The sequence below is a fragment of the Gopherus evgoodei genome, chromosome 8 (assembly GCF_007399415.2).
Source record: "Gopherus evgoodei ecotype Sinaloan lineage chromosome 8, rGopEvg1_v1.p, whole genome shotgun sequence".
NCBI lineage: Eukaryota > Metazoa > Chordata > Testudines > Testudinidae > Gopherus > Gopherus evgoodei.
The window spans coordinates 44,335,044-44,354,973 of record NC_044329.1 but is presented as its reverse complement, the minus strand read 5'-3'; the positions used below and the strand labels follow the sequence as shown (position 1 = coordinate 44,354,973).

At 43.4% G+C, this 19,930-nt stretch overlaps 1 long non-coding RNA gene across 1 annotated transcript; it reads right to left on the bottom strand.

Moving 5' to 3' along the window:
• Positions 1–575: 575 nt before the first annotated feature.
• Positions 576–18,266, bottom strand: LOC115656545. The gene is made up of 3 exons (XR_004001691.1): positions 18,254–18,266; positions 9,276–9,279; positions 576–696 (listed from the first exon to the last, which is right to left on the bottom strand). It is a non-coding gene; the product is annotated as an uncharacterized LOC115656545 (long non-coding RNA).
• Positions 18,267–19,930: the final 1,664 nt, after the last annotated feature.

Sequence of the window (19,930 nt, the reverse complement as noted above, 5' to 3'; positions counted from 1 at the left end):
TCAGGTCTGGTCTACACTACGCGTTTATACCGAATTTAGCAGCGTTAAACCAAATTAACCCTGCACCCATCCACACAACGAAGCCCTTTATTTCGATATAAAGGGCTTGTAATATCGATATCTGTACTCCTCCCCGACAAGGGGAGTAGCGCTCAAATCGGTATTGCCATTTCGGATTAGGGTTTATGTGACCGCAATTCGACAGTATTGGCCTCCAGGAGCTATCCCACAGTGCACCATTGTGACCGCTCTGGACAGCAATCTGGAGTTGGATCCACTGGCCAGGTAGACAGGAAAAGCCCCGCGAACTTTTGAATTTCATTTCTGTTTGCCCAGCGTGGAGCGCTGATCAGCATGGACTGTACGGGAGATACTGGATCTGATCGCTTTATGGGGAGACAAATCTGTTCTATCAGAGCTCCGTTCAAGAAGTCGAAATGCCAAAGCATTTGAAAAAATCTCCAGACAGAGGCCACAGCAGGGACTCCGCACAGTGCTGCGTGACAAACGTAACGGAAAGCCAAAGAATCAAATGGACGCTCATGGAGGGAGGGAGAGGGGACTGAGGACTCCAGCTATCCCACAAGTCCCCGCAGTCTCTGAAAAGCATTTTCATTCTTGGCTGAGCTCCAAGTACCTGAAGGGTCAAAAGCATTGTCCCCGGTGGTTCAGGGTATATGTCATCAATTTACTCCCCTGCCGCACCCCCGTGAAAGAAAAGGGAACCAAATCTTTTCTCGCTTTTTTTCAATGTCCCCGTATGTCTACTGCATGCTGCTGGTAGACACAGTGCTGCGGCGCTGAACAGCAACACCCCCTCCCCTTCTTTTCTTGATGGTAGACGGTACAAAAGGCTTGGAAACCGTCCTCATCATCCCGTGAGTGCTCCTGGCTGGCCTTGGTGAGGTCAGCCGAAGGCTCCTGGGCAAAAATGGGAACGACTCCTGGTCATTCCTGGGAGATGATGCAAAAGGATTGAAAACTGTCCTCATCATAGCAACTGGCGGCTGAGCTTCTTACCTGCCCCCCTTCATGTCTAATGAAGATTCTGTACTGCCTGGACTATCATAGCAGCGGGAGACTGAGCTCCTCACCCCCCACCCCTTTTCATGTCTAATGAAGATTCTGTACTGCCTGGACTATAATGGTAGTGGGAGGCTGCCTCCCCCTCATTTTATCTCACAAAAAAGTCAGTGTTTCTTATTCCTGCATTCTTTATTACTTCATCACACAAATGGGGGGACACTGCCAAGGTAGCCCAGGAGGGTTTTGGGAGGAGGGAAGCAATGGATGGGGTTGTTGCAGGGGCACCCCCTAGAATGGCATGCAGCTCATCATTTCTGCTGGATATCTGGGGCTGTGCCAGAGCAGCTGTGCTCTCTGGTTCTCTAGTAGACTTGCCTCATATTTTAGGCAGGACTGACTCTATTTTTAGACAAAACATAAAGAAGGGAATGACCTGGGGAGTCATTCCCATTTTTGTCCATGCGCCCCCAGCCAACCTCAGTGAGGCCAGCCAGGAGCACCCAAGACAGCAGCAGATGGTACAAAAGGATTGATAACCATCATCGCCAATTTCCAATTGCAGACGGTGATATAAGACTAGTAACCGTCTCTGCTACCTTGCAAAGGCAAATGAATGCTGCTGTGTAGCACTGCAGTACTGCGTCTGTCAGCTGCATCCAGTACACATACAGTGACAGTGACAAAAGGCAAAACAGGCTCCATGGTTGCTGTGCTATGGCGTCTGCCAGGGCAATCTAGGGAAAAAGGGAGTGAAATGATTGTCTGCCGTTGCTTTCACGGAGGAAGGATTGAGTGACAACATTAACCCAGAATCACCCACGACACTGTATTGGCCCCATCATGCATTCGGATCTCAACCCAGAATTCCAATGGGCAGGGGAGACTGCAGGAACTATGGGATAGCTACCCACAGTGCAACGTTCCAGAAATCCACACTAGCCTCGATACATGGACGCACACGGCCAAACTAATGTGCTTAGTGTGGCCAAGTGCACTCGACTTTATACAATCTGTTTTAAATAAACAGTTTCTGTAAAATAGGAATAATACTGTAGTGTAGACATACCCTCAGATGCCCAACTCCCAATAGAGTCTAAAACCCAAATAAATCCGTTTTACCCTGTATAAAGCTTATTTTATTAAATACAGAAAGTAGAATTTAAGTGATTCCAAGTAGTAACATACAGAACAAAGTGAATTACTAAGTAAAATAAAATAAAAAACGCAAATCTATGTCTAATACAGTAAGAAACTGAATAAAGATAAGATCATCACCAGTTCCAGATTGCTTCCTTTTACAGACTAATCTCCTTTTAGGCCTGGTCTACACTACATGTTTAAACCTATTTTAGCAGCATTAAACCGATTTAACGCTGTACCCGTCCACACTACGAGGCCCTTTATATTGATATAAAAGGCTCTTTAAATTGGTTTCTGTACTCCTCCCCAACGAGAGGAGTAGCGCTAAAATTGGTATTACCATATTGGATTAGGGTTAGTGTGGCCGCAAATCGACGGTATTGGCCTCCAGGCGGTATCCTACAGTGCACCACTGTGACCGCTCTGGACAGCAATCTGAACTCAGAAGCAGTGGCCAGGTAAACAGGAAAAACCCTGCGAACTTTCGAATTTCATTTCCTGTTTGCCCAGCGTGGAGCTCTGATCAGCACGGGTGGCAATGCAGTCCCAAATTCAAAAAGAGCTCCAGCATGGACCGTACGGGAGATACTGGATCTGATCACTGTATGGGGAGACAAATCTGTTCTATCAGAGCTCCGTTACAGAAGACGAAATGCCAAAGCATTTGAAAAAAATCTCCAGGCTACACAGTGCTGCATGACAAGCGTAACGGAAAGCCAAAGAATCAAATGGATGCTCATGGAGGGAGGGAGGGGGTACTGAGGACTCCAGCTATCCCACAGTCCACACCAGTCGCCGAAAAATATTTACATTCTTGGCTGAGCTCCCAGTGCCTGTAGGTTCAAACACATTGCCCAGCGTGGTTCAGAGTATAGCTTGACAATTTACTCCCTCCCCCCCACGTGAAAGAAAAGGGAAAGAAATTGTTTCTTGACTTCTTTCAATGTCACCCTATGTCTACTGAATGCTGCTGGTAGATGCGATGCTGCGGCAGTGAAGAGCAGTACCTGCTCCTCTCCCCTCCCTGGTGGCAGATGATGCAGTAGGACTGCTAGCCGTCCTTGTCATCAGCCTGTGAGTACTCCTGGCTGGCCTCAGGTGAGGCTAGCTAGGGGCACCTGGGTAAAAATAGGAATGATTCCCAGTCATTCCCAGTAGATGGTACAGAACGGCTGGTAATCATCCTCATCATAGCAACTGGGGGCTGAGCTCCATCAGCCCCCTCCCTTTCCTGTGTAAAGAAAAGATTCTATACTGCCTGGACTATCATAGCAGTGAGATGCTGGGCTCCTCTCCCCCACACTGCTTAATGTTCTGCCTGGACTGTCATAGCAGCAGGAGGCTGCCTCCCCCTCATTTTATCTCACTAACAAGTCACTGTTTCTTATTCCTGCATTCTTTATAACTTCAGGACACAAATGGGGGTACACTGCCATGGTAGCCCAGGAAGGTTGGGGAGGAGGGAAGCAACAGATGGGGTTGTTGCAGGGGCAACCCCCATGAATGGCATGTAGCTCATCATTTCTGCGGGATCTGACATGGAGCAACTGTGCTCCCTGATAGACTGGTTCTCTAGTACACTTGCCTCATATTCTAGGCAGGACTGACTCTGTTTTTAGATACCATAAAAGAGGGATTGACTCAGGGAGTCATTCCTATTTTTGCCTTTGCGCCCTTGGCCGATCTCAGCCAGGGGCACCCATGATAGCAGCAGACAGTACAAAACAACAGATAACTATCATCTCATTGCCAATTTACAATGGCAGCAGAGGTACAGAACAAATGATAACCATCTCTGCTATCATGCAAAAGCAAGTGAATGCTGCTGTGTAGTGCTGCAGTATCGCCTCTGTCAGTGGCATCAGGTAGACATACGATGACAGTAAAAAAAAAGAGCTGAACGGGCTCCATGGTTGCCATGCTATGGGCGTCTGCCAGGGCAATCCAGGGAAAAAGGACGCAAAATGAATGTCTGCTGTTGCTTTCCCGGAGGAAGGAATGACTGACGACATTTACCCAGAACCACCCGCGACATGATTTTTGCCCCATCAGGCACTGGGATCTCAACCCAGAATTCCAATGGGCAGGGGAGACTGCAGGAACTATGGGATAGCTACGGAATAGCTACCCACAGTGCAATGCTCCGGAAATCGACGCTAGCTTCAGACCATGGACGCACACCACAGAAAAAATGTGCTTAATGTGGCTACGTGCACTCGACTTTATACAATCTGTTTTACAAAACCGGTTTATGTAAAATCGGAATAATCTCGTAGTGTTGACGTACCCTTAGTCTGGGTCCAGCAATCACTCACACCCCTTGCAGTCACTGTCCTTTGTTTCAGTTTCTTTCAAGTATCTTTGGGGGTGGGGAGGCTCTCTCTTTAGTCACCTTAAGACAAAATGGAGTGGTCTCCCCTGGGCTTAAATAGACTTTCTCTTGTCGGTGGAGACCCCCTCCTCTCTCCTATGCAAAGTCCAGCTACAAAATAGAGTTTTGGAGTCACCTGGGCAAGTCACATGCCATGCATGATTGAGTTCCTTACCTGCCAAGCCACATTCCTGGGAAAATCCAGATGTGGATTGGTGTCTCCAAGTTCATTGTTGGCTTAAGTATTTCTTGATTGGGCACTTACTGAAAATAGTCTTTTCTCAGGAAGCTGACCAACTGCTTCACTACAGCCTAATTAGAATCAAACAAGTATGCAGCCAATATTCATAACTTCGAATACAAAAATGATACATGCCTACAAACAGGATTAATAGATTCAGTAGATCATGACCTTTACAGAAATATGTTTCATGGCATATGTAGCATAAAACACACTCTAGGTATGTTTTATATATATATACATTCATAAGCATATTTCCATTATATATATACATTCATAAGCATATTTCCATAAAGCCTTATGGGTGACACCGTCACAACTTCCCATTCCTCAAATCAGTGTTATGCCAATGTTTTTTTTAACCGTTATTTATTTGTTTATTTATTTTTATTTCAATATATATTTTTTGCCATACCCTAATGAATTTGTGGTCTGAGTACACCAATTACATTTTCATTGATGTGTGTTTATATTTTTAATGATGTTACACAATTTTATAGTTGCTTTTATATTTATGGCGGGAACCTCAGTCCCATTTTTAAACCAAGCTCCTTGAATTATACGGTACATTCTTGGGGTGCTTTGGTTTGAATGACCTTTTCCTGGGGTACATCTGGCTTTCATAGTTACCTAGTTCTAGTATCAATAATTTGGGATTTGTGAATTCCTGACTTATGTGTACAATTAGTTACACTTCAGTTTATACACATTATTTACTGTTTGGATTATATTTTTATTTAACTACTAAAGTGTGGTTTTTTGATGTTTTTGCCAGCCCTTTGTTAATATTTTAGAGTTTAACCTTCTATTTATATGGACAAACATGCTTTATTGTTACATGAAAGGGTTATTTTTTTTTAGTATTTTTTTTTCGCCATACAGTGCCAAATTTCTCCATCTCCCATGTTAAGTTCTTTTTGTATCCTTTCTCTTTAATTTTGGAGAGATTAGCATTGTTGAAACATAACCTTTGGACAATGCTACAGAGGACGGGTATGACCCGTTATTTATAGTAAGGTTCATGCCAGTTGGAACTTTGCCTAAATCTATATTGTCTTCAGCAGTTAGGGACCGTCTTCGAATTCCCCTTCTTGCTTTTTTAGTTGGTGGAGATGTTATAAAGCTGCGTTCTATAAAAGGTAAAATTAAAGTGAATGGATGTTTATACTGGAATGTCCATTTTATACTTTTATACAGATACTCTTCTGGTTTTAAAAATGCTGCTTTACATTTTTTTTTAAGTATTTTTAAATAAGGTGGCGACCCTTTTTAAAAGGACATTTGCCTGGTCGAGGCTAGGTTTGCCTACAGGACCTTTATAGTTTCATGACATTTTAGTCAAAAATTATACATTTTTTGTTTTGCTTTAATTACTTTTTTACGAGGGGTGATTATAACAGTTCTATTTTTTGCTCCTTTACCCATTCAAGATTAGTACCCCCACTTCAAAGGAGAAAATCTGTACGTATCCTTGGTATAAGTCTGCATTGCTATTGAAATTGCTTGATCGCACAGTTTTTGGTTACCTCTCCCATGGGACAGACAGATGGTGATCCGATAGCCACATGGTAGACAAACCCATAGATAACCAAACGAAACTGTATGTTTCTTGCTTCCATGGATTAGTTTGTGAAAACAAAAGAAAACACAGGCCTTTAATCGGGCCTTATAGGTCAGTACATTTTACATGACTATATACTATTTAATATTTACCTTATATATTTACGAACTATTATACTTACTTATTATACTTACTTTTTTGATGGATACAAGTCTGATTTGATTAGAATGCCTTTATACATTTCTATTTGGAGTGGCCACCAGAACCATTATAGGATTGGCCATGTATTTCACAGGGAATGATCCTTTCCATGTGGATTTTAGCTTACCTTTACTTACCAATTTTTTGAGCATTACTTTGTTTTTTATGTTTTATTGGTACCCAGATGGGTTTTTTTTGTTTGTTTGTTTTGTTTTTGCTGATTTTTTGTGCCCAAATTTCTTTAATTGTTCGTACCAAATTTGCTATTTAAACTTTTTTTTGCACCCATTTAGGTATTTGCTTTTAAGGTGGAAGTAAGAATTCAGGAGTCCTCATGGCTCGACCTGTCATTAACTTAAACAATGAGAACTTACTTTCAGCTTTTTCCAAGGCTCTCATGGTCATTAGGATTGCAGGTAAAGCAGTCTTTTTTATTTCGGCCTTGTGTTTGAATTTGCTTGGTCTCGGCTGTTTTTATGTTTATTCAATAATGTATTTATTTATTTATTACTTTTTTTGCACTTTGTGGGTGGTAGACTATATGCTATGCCATTTCTGTTTGATTTCCATTATTAATAATAATGCTTTTACTACTGCTTTTACGAAGTGAGGTTCTTGGTCACTATTTCCATTTGCTTACTATTTGGGTCCATAAAGCCCAAGCTGTAGTTTGAGCTGTGTTATCTGTTGCAGGGGATTACTTACACCCATTTTGAAAAAGTATTTACGACCACCAAGGAAAAGGGTTTTTTTCTGTAGGATTTTTTTTTTAAGTTTTAATGCAATTTATTTGTAATTTTTGCCATGGGCCCTTAGTGTCAGGTTGGTGCTCATGGTTTAGCTGATCACCATATTTGGGGTCAGGAAGGAATTTTCCTCCGGGGCAGATTGGCGGAGGCCCTGGAGGTTTTTCGCCTTCCTCTGCAGCGTGGGGCATGGGTCACTTGCTGGTGCATTCTCTGCAGCTTGAGGTCTTCAAACCACAATTTGAAGACTTCAATAACTCAGACATAGGTTAGGGGTTTGTTATAGAAGTGGATGGGTAGGGTTCTGCGGCCTGCTTTGTGCAGGGGGTCGGACTAGATGATCACATTTGTCCCTTCTGACCCTAGAGTCTATGAGTCTATGAGTATATTTTCTTTCCTGCTTTTAGGGTTAACTTGGGCACACACCAAGCATGTTGGCAAAATCTGTTAATATGCACGTTTATTCCTGGCCACCACATTACTTTTTTTACTTGTGCTAATGTTTTTTTAGCCCCAAAATGTCCTTGTTTATGTACAAATTGGATTTTTTTATACTGTTTTGGCGGACTCCTTTTTTAATTTTTTTTGTTTTGCTATGATTATATTTTGGGGTTTTTTTTGTTATTTTTAATTTTTTTTTACTTTTGTTATCTTTTTGTTTTACTTGGTTTTATTTTTGTTTGGTTTTTTTGTATGAATGCTTTGTGTTGTTCCAGAAGATTTTGATCAGCTGTATTAGTGTTTGTATGTAGTTTTTCTGGATTTGCTTCTTTATTTATTTGAGACTGAGTTACCACTTTGATGTTCCTGTGAACCACAGAAGATGTTGTTGCTGCTGCTTCCCTAGCCATGTTATCTTCCTTAGCATTGTAGTATCCTTCCAGAGTATGTTGTTTAGCACGAGCCTTAACATGCTTGATTGCTGTGGAACCAGTCCTTTTCCAAATGATGTCAATAATGATTTTTCAGTAATTTCAGTATGCAACTTTTTTGCCTTCCGGTTGTTTCCATATGGATGCCCATATGTTCACTCCTTGTATAGTCCATTGAGAATCAGAGCATATGACCATATCACAGTTCAAGGGAGTTGCTTTAAATGCCAGCTTGACTGCTGCCACTTCTTATCCCTGGGCTGACATTCTTTCACATGGGATCCTCAGTTCTTGTTCTTGTTATGAAAACAAACAGCTGCTACTGCACAAACAAGTTGACTCTCCTTGTTATAACTAGATCCATCTGTAAATCATACCCACTTGTGATCCAATATTGCCTGTAGTAGATCTCCAGCTTCTTGCACAGGCCACTTGTACTGTGTCTGTATGGGCATAGGACATTCACGTTGTTCCCCTTCTATTATTAGAGCATATTGAAGTAATGGGGGCTCCTTTACTCTGTTCACCACAAGCCTGGCAGTTCTGTAGAATCAGAGCCCATTTAGCCAAACAATGATCACTTATTCTAATATCAGAAGTCTTCCCTTGCAGAATCAGCTTCACAGGGGTGTGAGCTGTGGTTGCAATAATAAGCGCTTGCCCTGTCATGTATTCCCATTTCTGTAAGCTCCATAGAATAGCTAAGCATTCCAATTCACATGGAGAAAATGTTGACTCATGGGGTGCTAATTTGCGGCTTCCATAAGCAACAGGACATTGCTTTCCGCATATTTCCTGTAGTAGTACTGCACCTATAGCTCCCAACCTGTGTGAAACCATTAAGTAAAAAGATTTAATTGGATCTAGATATGCTAATGCTGGTGCAGTCATAACTGTTTCTTTTAACTTTCTGATTGCCTCATCATATTCTGGGCCCCAGTCCCATTGTCGGCTTCTTTTTATTAGGGACCATAGGAGTCTACAAATTTCAGCAAAATTTGGTTTAAAATCCTGAAGAAATCCCATAGTTCCTAACAATGCTCTAACTGAATGCACATCCACTGGCTTTGAGAGGGTACACTTAAGATTACCACTTTTTGTTTACTGATAGTACGACCCTCCTGTCCCAATATAGTACCTAAGTATTCAACTTCTTGCTGTACCAATTGTGCCTTGTCCCATGCTAATTTAAAGCCTGTTTTTTCCACTATTACCAGGACCATCTTAGTTTAATGTTTACACTCCTCCTGGGAAATGGCTGTTATCAGTATGTAATCCATATAAGAAGTAACCCATGGCTTATTCAATTCAGGGATCCCACATCCTTGTCACATGTGCATGTGCTATAGCTGGAGCATCATGGTATCCCATGGGGACACATTGAAATGTGACCTGTTTGTTCTGGAAGGTAAAAGCAAACTGAAACTGACTCTTGGGGTTAATGGAATGGCAGTTACCAATATCCAATACAGAGAACTGAATGGATAAGGCCTTTGTCTGCAGCCATATTGTAAGGCCTAAAGCCTAAGGCCTTCATCTGCAGCCAAATTAAAAGAGCCGCCAAGCAGCAGCCATTAGCTAAGAAGCAGGAAGTCACAGTTTCACATTCCATCTAAATTACATTAAAATAATGTAATATCAGGCTGTTAAGAAGGAGACCCTGTCCTAATGGTATCCACTATCACCAGATAAAGAAACAGATATTAAGATGGTTACAGAAAACTTCGTTTGATGCATCCTATCTGGCAAGAAATCACTTATCAATAGTTGCAGTTGTGAAATCCTCATCTCTATATTGTTTTGTCATTATGGTCCCCACTTCCCTATTGTTTTTCTGTATGGTCTCTGTCTGGTTCTTTAATTATTTCTGTCTGTTACATAATTAATTTTGCTAGGTACAAACTAATTAAGGTAGTGGGATATAATTGGTTAGAGAATTATGTTACAGTATGTTAGGATTGATTAGATAGATTTCAGTAAAATGTTTGGTTAAGGTATAGCTAAGCAGGACTCAAGTTTCACTATATAAACTGGAGATCAGCTGGGAAGAGAAGAATAAGAAAGAAAGAAAGAAAGAAAGAAAGAAAGAAAGAAAGAAAGAAAGAAAGAAAGAAAGAAAGACCTGGAAGAAGAACTCACCCCCAAGACTCAGCCTAAGGTCAGAGCTGTTAAGAATTCTCTGTACGACCGTGACATGCAGCAACTAGGATCCAGATGAGACCAACCTTGCCTGGCCAACAGGGAAAGTCTGCCTGCGTGATCAGGATTGGTGAGGATGGCATTGAATGCTTAATGTGTATTCTGCTTGGTAATTGTTAGTAAATAGAGGATCAGGATATTAAGGCTCTTTCACTGGTAAAAGGTCCTGCACACCTGCAGAAGTAGTATACACCTAGAGCCCTACAAATTGGTAAATGGTGTAGATACTTAAATTGACCAGTTTAGTTACACGCTGAGCCCTATGAATTGGGTACAGGTGGCCCTGAGCCCTACGAATTGGGTAAGGGTAGGTGCTTTTTGCCTGGAGCCCTAGGAATTGGGAAAAGGAATTTGGGGTGCATAAATTAACCAGGTTATGCCTGGAGCCCTACGGACTGGGAAAAGGTGGCATGCACGTAACAGGACCATTTAGCAGCTGCAGCTATTCCAGCCAAGATCACTGAGAGATTAGCTACTATTGGTGCCACCAGGACTATAGCCACATTGATTTTTCTATAATCAGTTGTGAGGTGCTACCTTCCATCTGCTTTTCACACAGGCCAGATAGGAGAATTGTATGGACTTTGGCATTCCAGCACCACTTCTTGCTCTTTTCAATCCTGTAGCGATTCTTCTATATGCGGAACAGCTTCTGCAGGATAGGAATATTGAGGAACTGGTTTTACAAATTTTCCTACTATTTTCACTGCTGCTCGTATGCCCCCACCTTTGGATTTTTTTCTTGGCCAACACCATAGGGAATTCTCATGTCCATTCGTTATCTGGTAACACCACAGCTGCTATGGCTTTGCAAGCTCCTTTTCTTAATCCTCCTGGTATTACTTGCTCATTTACAATCCCTGTTTCCCTTTTCCACAGCCAACGTCCTGCCAGATCAATTATTCATTTTTCCTGCTGTACCACATCTGTACCTAAGATAGTATTTTCAGTCATGCTGTTACAGACCACTGTATCCATCCAAATCTTAGTGCATCCCATTTCCCATGACAGATTTTTTTAATAAAATTCTTTTCCCTCCTCTGCCCTGAAATCCAAATAAAGGAATAGTCTGTCCTATCTGCATGTCCTCCTGTACTGATTTAATCAGAGTTGCCTCCACTCCTGTGTCAATTAATGCTAGCAACCATTGTATGTTTCCTCCCACTCCCACCTGCCCCACTTCCATGTATGCTCTACCAGTCACATGAGGCTGCAATTTAGTCACTAACATCCAATCTTGGGGTCAGGGGTTGCTAAGGGCAAGGCAACCCTACTGAGATGTGGAGCTACCCTGATGGGAAGCTGCCTCGTCCATCTGAGCCAATTCCTGGGACAATAAGCCATAAGGGCCTACCAGATCTCCTGTACCTGTTCCCACAATCTCAACAGCCTTAGCCCCAGGTTGTGGTGCAGGCTGTGACTTGTTCCCTGTCAAATCACCCACAGCATTTAACAGAACCTCTAAAGACTGTTTATCTAAATGAGTCATATCTGCTCCTTTTTCCTGGAGTAAAGCCCATATTTGTGTTCACACTGATCCTCCACTGGATCTTCCGTGTCCTTTGTTGGATTGTTCCACTTCACGTCCCATACCGGCATGATTAGGACCACTATAGCCTGCTCAGTTACTGTAAGAAACCTTGTTGACTGCCATCCGGGAGGAGCCACTTATTCTGCTCACTACCTTTTTTGCCTCCCAGGCCAGTGTAATCAATTTGGCCTGATCCAACTTCTTCTGAGATTTTATAAACACCTTAACAGGGTCTCTTAAACCATCATATAACAAATTCGTTACTTGCCCTTGCTCCATATCAGCTAGAGAACCTGCTAACAACAGTCTAGCACAATAAGCCATAACTGATTCTCCTTCCTCCTGATGCACCAGCAAAACTGCCTTTCTTAACTCAGAAGGGGTTAAGAAATCTCAAGCTATCCTCCACACCGCAACCTCTCTGTCCTCTCAGTTTGACTCCATTTCAAGCTCTGCTAACACCACCTTCCATAGGGCCAGCACAAGTTATTACCAGCTCCCTTAGGTCTCCTGAATCCAAATGTTTTCTAACAGTGTATTCCATTAATCACCTCAGACATGTTTTCTGAGTCAAGGGGCCTAATTTCTTTGCTAATGCCTGCTTCTTGCTCTCGGTCAATGGACGAGTTGTTTCTTTCAATACATAGCCTGGGGTTTTAGGTATTTGAACCACCACTGCAGGCTGTCTTTCTGTTTCTTCCCCTGATTCAATAGGCTCATCCTCCTCATCCAGAAGTTCAAACACCAAACTCCCTTCTTGATCTTTCACCATTGTACCATCAGTATAGTATTTAGCTCTATATCCTTGTTTTTAATCACTTGTGGATGCCTTACAGGTATATTAATGTTATGGTATGTAGGCTGACTTGCGGCTTCATTCCCATATTTTTGGCCAGACTGTAATGACACACACAACCTTTTGCCCTTCTTTTCTTCTTTCATATATTTATATGGGGGTGGAGGGGTGCTTGCCTTTACATATTCCTCCTTCTTCTCTTGTGCTTTTTTCCCCTGCCACTCCTGCACAGCATTTTTCTATTCTTCATCATTCAAGGGACCAGGATTAAAAGCCACACTACAAATAGTTTTTCTAGCCACCAAAGCAGATTTCAGCTTATTAATCACTTCAGTGCATTTTTTTACTATTTTCTTTTCCAGGTGGCTTTGAAGCCTGTTCAGGTAAAATTGACACAAATTATATTTTTGGTTTTTCTGCATTTGTGTATTCATATTACATTCCAATTCCTGACAAGCCATCTGCTGGACATTAGTTACATTTTGTGTCAGAGCAGCTTGCAAATCTCTGATTTCATCCCTATATTTTGCAATCTCAGCTTTTCCAGCTCCTGTTGCAAACTTTCCTTCTCCTGTTTCCAAATCTCATGCTCCTCTACAAATTTATTCACAGCCTAATACATAATCCACACAGCAGCATTTGTCATTTGTTCCTTTTTAGGAGTAGGAGTGCCACACGTCTGATATTTTAACAGCATTTCATTCAAACACCCTTCCTTATATGGGACAGGAACAGTGTTTGACAACCATGGATCAGAACCAAGATCTTCACATGCCTGTCTCAATAAACACCTCTCAACCATTCCCAGGACTTTCAGGGCATCCCCCTCGTCCCCTGGTACAACGACCCTTCCCTGCCTGCATTTGCGAAAAATCATCCACTCTAGGAACGACCAATACAACCCCACTCACTGGTATATTTCCATCTCTGCATACTGTAACGAAATCTGATCCCTGAGCTAGAATTAATACAAGTCAGACTGATTCAGAACAATATTTAAATCAGTTGGTTAACACCAGTGATTCAGGATATCAAGCTTTTCACAGGCAACCGGTTCAGGAACAGTTTGATTCAGTTTAAAGACTCTTTTTTCTTGGACATAACAGTAACCATCCTCTGCTACCAAATGTTGGTATCAGGGGCTACTATCCCTAAAATGGGGTGGAGCAGATACTGTCATACCAGTGAAAAGGATCCACAGTAATTATTTTGCATACACTGCAATTTATTTGAGAAGGAATTACACAAGCAGTAAAGAGTTACATTAAAGCACATAACTTCTATGTTAGACATTTAAGAACTATACATTAAGAGCTATACATTCCTCTTAGCAAGCCTCTCTTTTATAAATATACCCAAACAGGCCCCATGCTAGACTCACACAGTACCTGCTTGGCAAACAGAGAAGGTGTTTACCAATTCTATGGATGACTTCTTCTCTCCATGTCTGGTCTCCTCAGCCCTCTGGTCTGTTTTGGATTCCCTCGAGGCAAGTCCTTGGCTTCTTGGAAACCCCTCTGGTTCACAGTCCTACTCGAGCCCACGGAGCAGAGTTTTGGCTATTCTATCTAGCAGCTTCTTCAAGAATCAATTAAGGAATCCCCTTCTCTCTCTAGTAATTTACTTTGCTTGATTCTTATACTCTTTTTCCTCAAAGAAGTCATATGTTTTAAAAGCATGCCCAGTGGATGTGTTGTTATTAATTTTATCTGATTAGTATTTTAGAAGGGGCTGGGGAAGGTGGGTACAGAACAAAGATTACTTCGTGTTTACTTACTCATCAGTCATTCACCCTGGCTCTCTGCGTGGTGTTCTTGCTGTAGAGTTACTATAACCAGGTTGACCTGTGCGTCATGCTGGAACTTTATGCATGTGCTATCTACTTCTGTATGGGCCCATATTTGCCAATCAGTAGGTTCAATATCGATCACAAATGCAGGCTTAGCTAGTCCTTTATCAAATCTGCTTCTGCTAAAGGGACCATGCTCCCAGGATCCTCTGCAGTTCTTCAGCCATGTTTAATTCATGTCAAGTTATGCTTACATCATTAATTCAGCATGGCCACAACAATTTGGCATCATCTCAACAGGCTACTGGGAACTGAATGGTGCAAGCACCCCAGGCAGGAGACATGTCAATCACACATCGACAAGTCAGACAGTTGCAGCACAGCCCTGTGCAGGTCTGTAAAGGGAACCAGATCCCATGGGCCGCTCTTTCCAGCCATTCTCTGTCCTGGAAGCAACCTTAGTTGCCCTGGCCTGCAGCCCTCACCAGCCACAGCTCTGTTCTCTCACCTGTGGTCTGACCAAAGCGTGTCCACACCACCCTTCTACTGTAGGCTGCTGACCCCTGTCCTCCTGCCACAGCTTCTGATGGCCCAATTCTCAGTGTCAGCTCCCAGGCTGCAACCTCCAACACAGACTCTGGCTCAACCCCACCTGCTTACCTCTGGCTTCACAATGATGGGCCTTTCTCCTGCTGGGCACATCTCTGGGTAACACAGAGCCCCCCAGGCAGTGGGTCCTTTCTCTCCAGCTCAACCAGCACCACTAAGGAGCCAGTAGACCCAGTACAATAGTTAGTGGTGGCTGTGTTGCCCAATTTCATGATTTTCTCATGAGTCTTGTGATTTTTGGTGTTTGTCTTAAGGCCCTCACTCCTGCAGTCCCTGTGATTATGTGAGACTCTCGGGGGTGGGGAGGAGTGAACTATCCTTCGTGGCTATGGAGAAAAGCTTGAAAATGTGAATCCTAAAGGCTCAAAAATCAGATAGCAAGTGAAATGAAGCCAACATTTATTATCAAATCTCAGGATTACTGAATGCTTGCAGCTGGCACTGCTATTTTTGGCTTGTATGTTTTTCATTTTCTCTAACTACTGAACCCAGAAAAGAGGGGCTAGTCACTTGCAGGGAAGCAGGAGATATTCCCCCTTTCTCAGGCTTCCATTTGCTCCTACCAGGGCTTTTCACTGGTAGTTGTGGAGATGATTGTGAGGATTCTGACAGCAAGTGAAGAATAGCCAACAGCAGCAGATGAACTACTCAGCAACATCGATATTTTAATCCAGCAGATAACAGTTTTCTACCCGAATAACCTCTGTAAGAATGGGGAAGAGAAAACTACTGCATCCAAAATAGTGTTTGCAAAAATCTCCTTCGGATTTGACATGCCCCCCATTAATTGAACTCCTCAGACAAAAGTGGTTTACAAACGGTTGTTGCCACAACCTTGTGTGAGGCAGAGACATTCAGATGGAGAAAATGGTGCATGAAATAGAAAAATAGTGTAATCCTTCTTCCAGGTGGATCCAGCAGCAACCAGACCCGGGTTCAATAACTAGGAGTTCCTCTTCAACAATAAAACACAGAATCGGCTTGATCCCCCACCCAGTAACCTGGGAAAATTACACACCACATCTGTGTGCCTCTGAGAGGCAATACTTCCCCACTCGCAAGTACAGAGTCTGAGTGTAAAAAAGAAACTTATTGAAGGGAGGGAAGTCACCTGACAATAATTAGGGAAAATGCCACAAGTAGGATTCATAATCCTAAAGCTGTGAGCAGGACACTCATGCCAGAGTGCGTGGGACAGTGCTTTCCGGCTCATGTTCTTGAGTTCTACAACCAACAGTTCCTTTTCTATGCCCCTCTCTGCTCCCTCACCATACCCCACTCACAGTAGTTGTCCTTGGTCAGAGAGGACCCAAGTTTCCGAGGTGTAGATCTGTATGAGTTCACCTCCCTCTTGGGAAGAAGGCACCTTGTGTGCTCCTCTATCTGAGCACTTGCTCTGGCTAGTTCTTCTCCACTGGCCACCATAGCAGCCACGGTACCTCTCTGCTAGCTGCCCTACCCACCACTTGTTCTGCTCCCACTGGCTGATTGCTTGCTGCTCCCACCAGCTGACTGGTTGCCTTCAGTTACCTTCTGCTGACACTCCTGCAATCTCATAGTGATTTTAGTAGGCTGGGTAGAAATGCTGCCCCACTACAAATGATTTCAGTTCTCATTTAAGCACTTAAAATAAAGGCTCCAGTGGGATGGGTTGGGTCAGGTCAGGTCTAGGGAGGGTGCACACCTCATAGCTGGGACACCAGTATCTCTCCCTTACCTTCACAGGGGTCTGGCATTCAAGGCCCTGGCTTAATGAGGTCCTTTCAGCTGAGGGTGACCCCCCCCCCATCTGGGACAGGTTAAGCATAGTTCTGCTTCCCTTTATTCTTACAATAATAACACTATTGATAACCACATTTCACTCCCTTGCCTTCAGTATTAAAGTGATTTGTAACCCAACACCAGACAAAGTTGATTACTTTGAGCAACACTGCTCTATCTCCTGGATATCTAAGCATAGTAGGTGTGTTCATATAAATACAGTTTGCTCCTGAAGTCTCTCCCGCTCCCAGCTAGCTGTCAGGGAAAAGTTCATTCAGACCCTGCTTATGGTAGCTACCTGTGCATGGTCACGCAGCAGATTTGATGGTGATTGGATCAGAAGCTGCCATGGTGACGATCATCATCTTGGCCAACCCTGGAGACTGAAACAGGGGCTTCTAAAGCAGAAGTCATAACAGCACGAGTTAAAGAGGCAGCCTCTCTAGCTGCTGGCTGTAGGAGAGAGACACCCCCTTCTGCATTCAATTGACAGAGACTGTGAAACATAGCATGGCCTGGGGGTTACACCTGATTTCTCATTCCCTCTAAATAGCAGACCACACTCCCTCACCATGAACCCATGCTCTCTCTTTTAGCAATGGAAGAGTCACAATCACTAGGATTCTCAATGTCATCTTCTCAGAACTTCTGTTCTCAGGTCACAGGCCACAAAACCCTTTTATCAGAGCAGGCACTGATAACACCCACATTAAAGCTTGCTTAATGCTTCCCTTTCCCGGTGCCAAAATTTCGTCATTCAGGCTGAAAGCATCCATGTTTGTCTTCTATCTCACATTAAAATGTTTGGGAAAATTTAATCAAAACCCATTCAGACATTTCTGAAAACAAAGCTGGGGAGAAGGGATAATTTTCCCTGTAGTAACCTCTTTTTCTGGCAATTTCTTGAAGTTCTCCAACACTTCAGGGATTTGGAGCACGATTACAAAAGTTAGCAGAAGCATAGTGCTGGTGTCGGACAAGTGGCTTTTGCTGTCACTAGAAAAGTCCACTAAGATTTGGCCAAGTTACATGCCTCCAAAAATTCCTATCTGCATATGCTCAGTAGAATATGCTAGAGGTTTGCTCCCAAATTCTCTGACCATTCCCACTGCATTGTGAGTGCTGCAGGGGCCCCCTTAGCCTCATGTGTGATTTTGAGGAAGCCACTGAGAATGGAACCTCAGGATGAGCCACCAACAAAATATAGGATTATGGTACTTTGTGAAGTTACCTTTTGTCCCAGGAGAAGACACATTCAGTCAGGAGACAAGACTAGGGTTGCCAACTTTCTGATTACAGAAAAACGAACACCCTTGCCCTGCCCCCGGCACTGCCCCTTCCCCAAAGCCCCACCCCTTCACTGCCCCTTCTCCAAGACCCCGCCCCCACTCACTCCATGCCTGTCCTCACTCTCTTGCTCTCCCCCACCCTCCTCACTCACTCATTTTCACCGGGCTGGGGCAGAGAGTGCAGGCTCTGGGAGGGAGTTGGGGTGCAGGAGAGGGCTCAGGGCTTGGGGATTTGGACTGTGAGAGGGGATTTGGGATGCAAGTGTAACCTTTGGGTGGGCTAGAGCTCACTTCATTACCCTTCTGCAATGCCTAAAAACACCCCAACTCCCATAGAAGAGTAGCTGGAGACCCAGAGTTCAGTCTCTAAGGATTTTCAGCAAGGATTCCACAGAGTTAACCTCCCCATATTCAACTCCCAAAAGGAACTAAAGAAATGAATTTAATTAAATAACTTTGTTTCTTTATCATAAGATTTTATAATCTAATTGTTACAGCATGACATGGCTCTTTTATAATCCACAGACATTACCTTCATAGTTATACATAAACAAAAAAAAAGCTAATTTAAATCTGAACAGTTCAGTCCCCACAGAAATACAGGAAGAAGAAACTGAAAGTTCCCAAAAGGTTAGGTTTTGTTCACCTAAGTCTTAGTTAGAGTCTTTGATCACCAAATCTATACAGTCTGCTGAGTCTAAAACAGCATCTTCCCTTCATTGCTTGTAGGAACCTTCAGCTGGAATCCAGGCGGATTCTTCCTCTGCTGAAATCACTGCTAGCCAGTCAGCTAATTGATTAACCATCCACTCAGTTAAGTCACAAGTGTATAGATTTAAAGAAAACCCTGTTACAAGAAAATACAAAACTGAGAATAGCAAAATATAAATGGCTCTTTCCCCATTACTAAATTTAAAGAAAAGCTGGTGACTCAGACTAGTTGAGACAATTTAACTAAAACAACATTCAAAGTATACAATAAAAATAGAAGTTATTTTTCCCTCCCAATTTCCCCTGGCTATAATCAACATTGCCCATGCTTCCCTGTTAGATGGTTAACAACATCACTGACCTGCTGCAAAATGCTTCAGAGTTAGGGACAACAGCCTGCTTTCTGCTCTCGAGTAGCTTCTCCCAACTCACACAGGGCACACGGCCTTCTGCAAAGCACTGTCCTGACTGCTTGCCCTCATGGAGTCTGACCCCAGGGAGGAACCTATTGAAGCAGACCCAAAACTACCACACTCAATTCCAGAAGTTTCTGGGTGTGGCGTGCTTAATCTGCCTAGCAACAGTGACCCAGACACAACTCACTTCTAGCTCCCCGCAGTGGGTCTCTTAAAGAGATAACTCCTTCATAGGCACATGGGTTACACAGGCTCCAGGCAGCACTTACCTTAGGTGGCTCCATAAATGGCCGTCATGTTCCTGTGGCCCCTAGGTGGAGGAGTGGCCAGGGGGCTCTGCACATTGCCTGTGGCCACAGGCCCTGCCCCCACAGTTCCCATTGGCCACAATTCCTGACCAACGAGAGCTGTGGAACTTGAGGCAGGAGCAGCACACAGAGCCTCCCTGGCTGCCCCCGTGCCTAGAGGCCATAGGGACATGCTGGTGACTTCCAGGAGGCCCGTGGAGCTGGGCAAGGAGCCTGCCTTAGCCCTGCTGCACCACCAACTAGACTTTTAACAGCCCAGTCAGTGGTGTTGACTGGTGCCTCCAGGATCCCTTTTTGACTGGGCATTCCAGTCGAAAACCGGACGCCTGGCAACTCTAGACAGGACATCAAGATCTCAAGCTG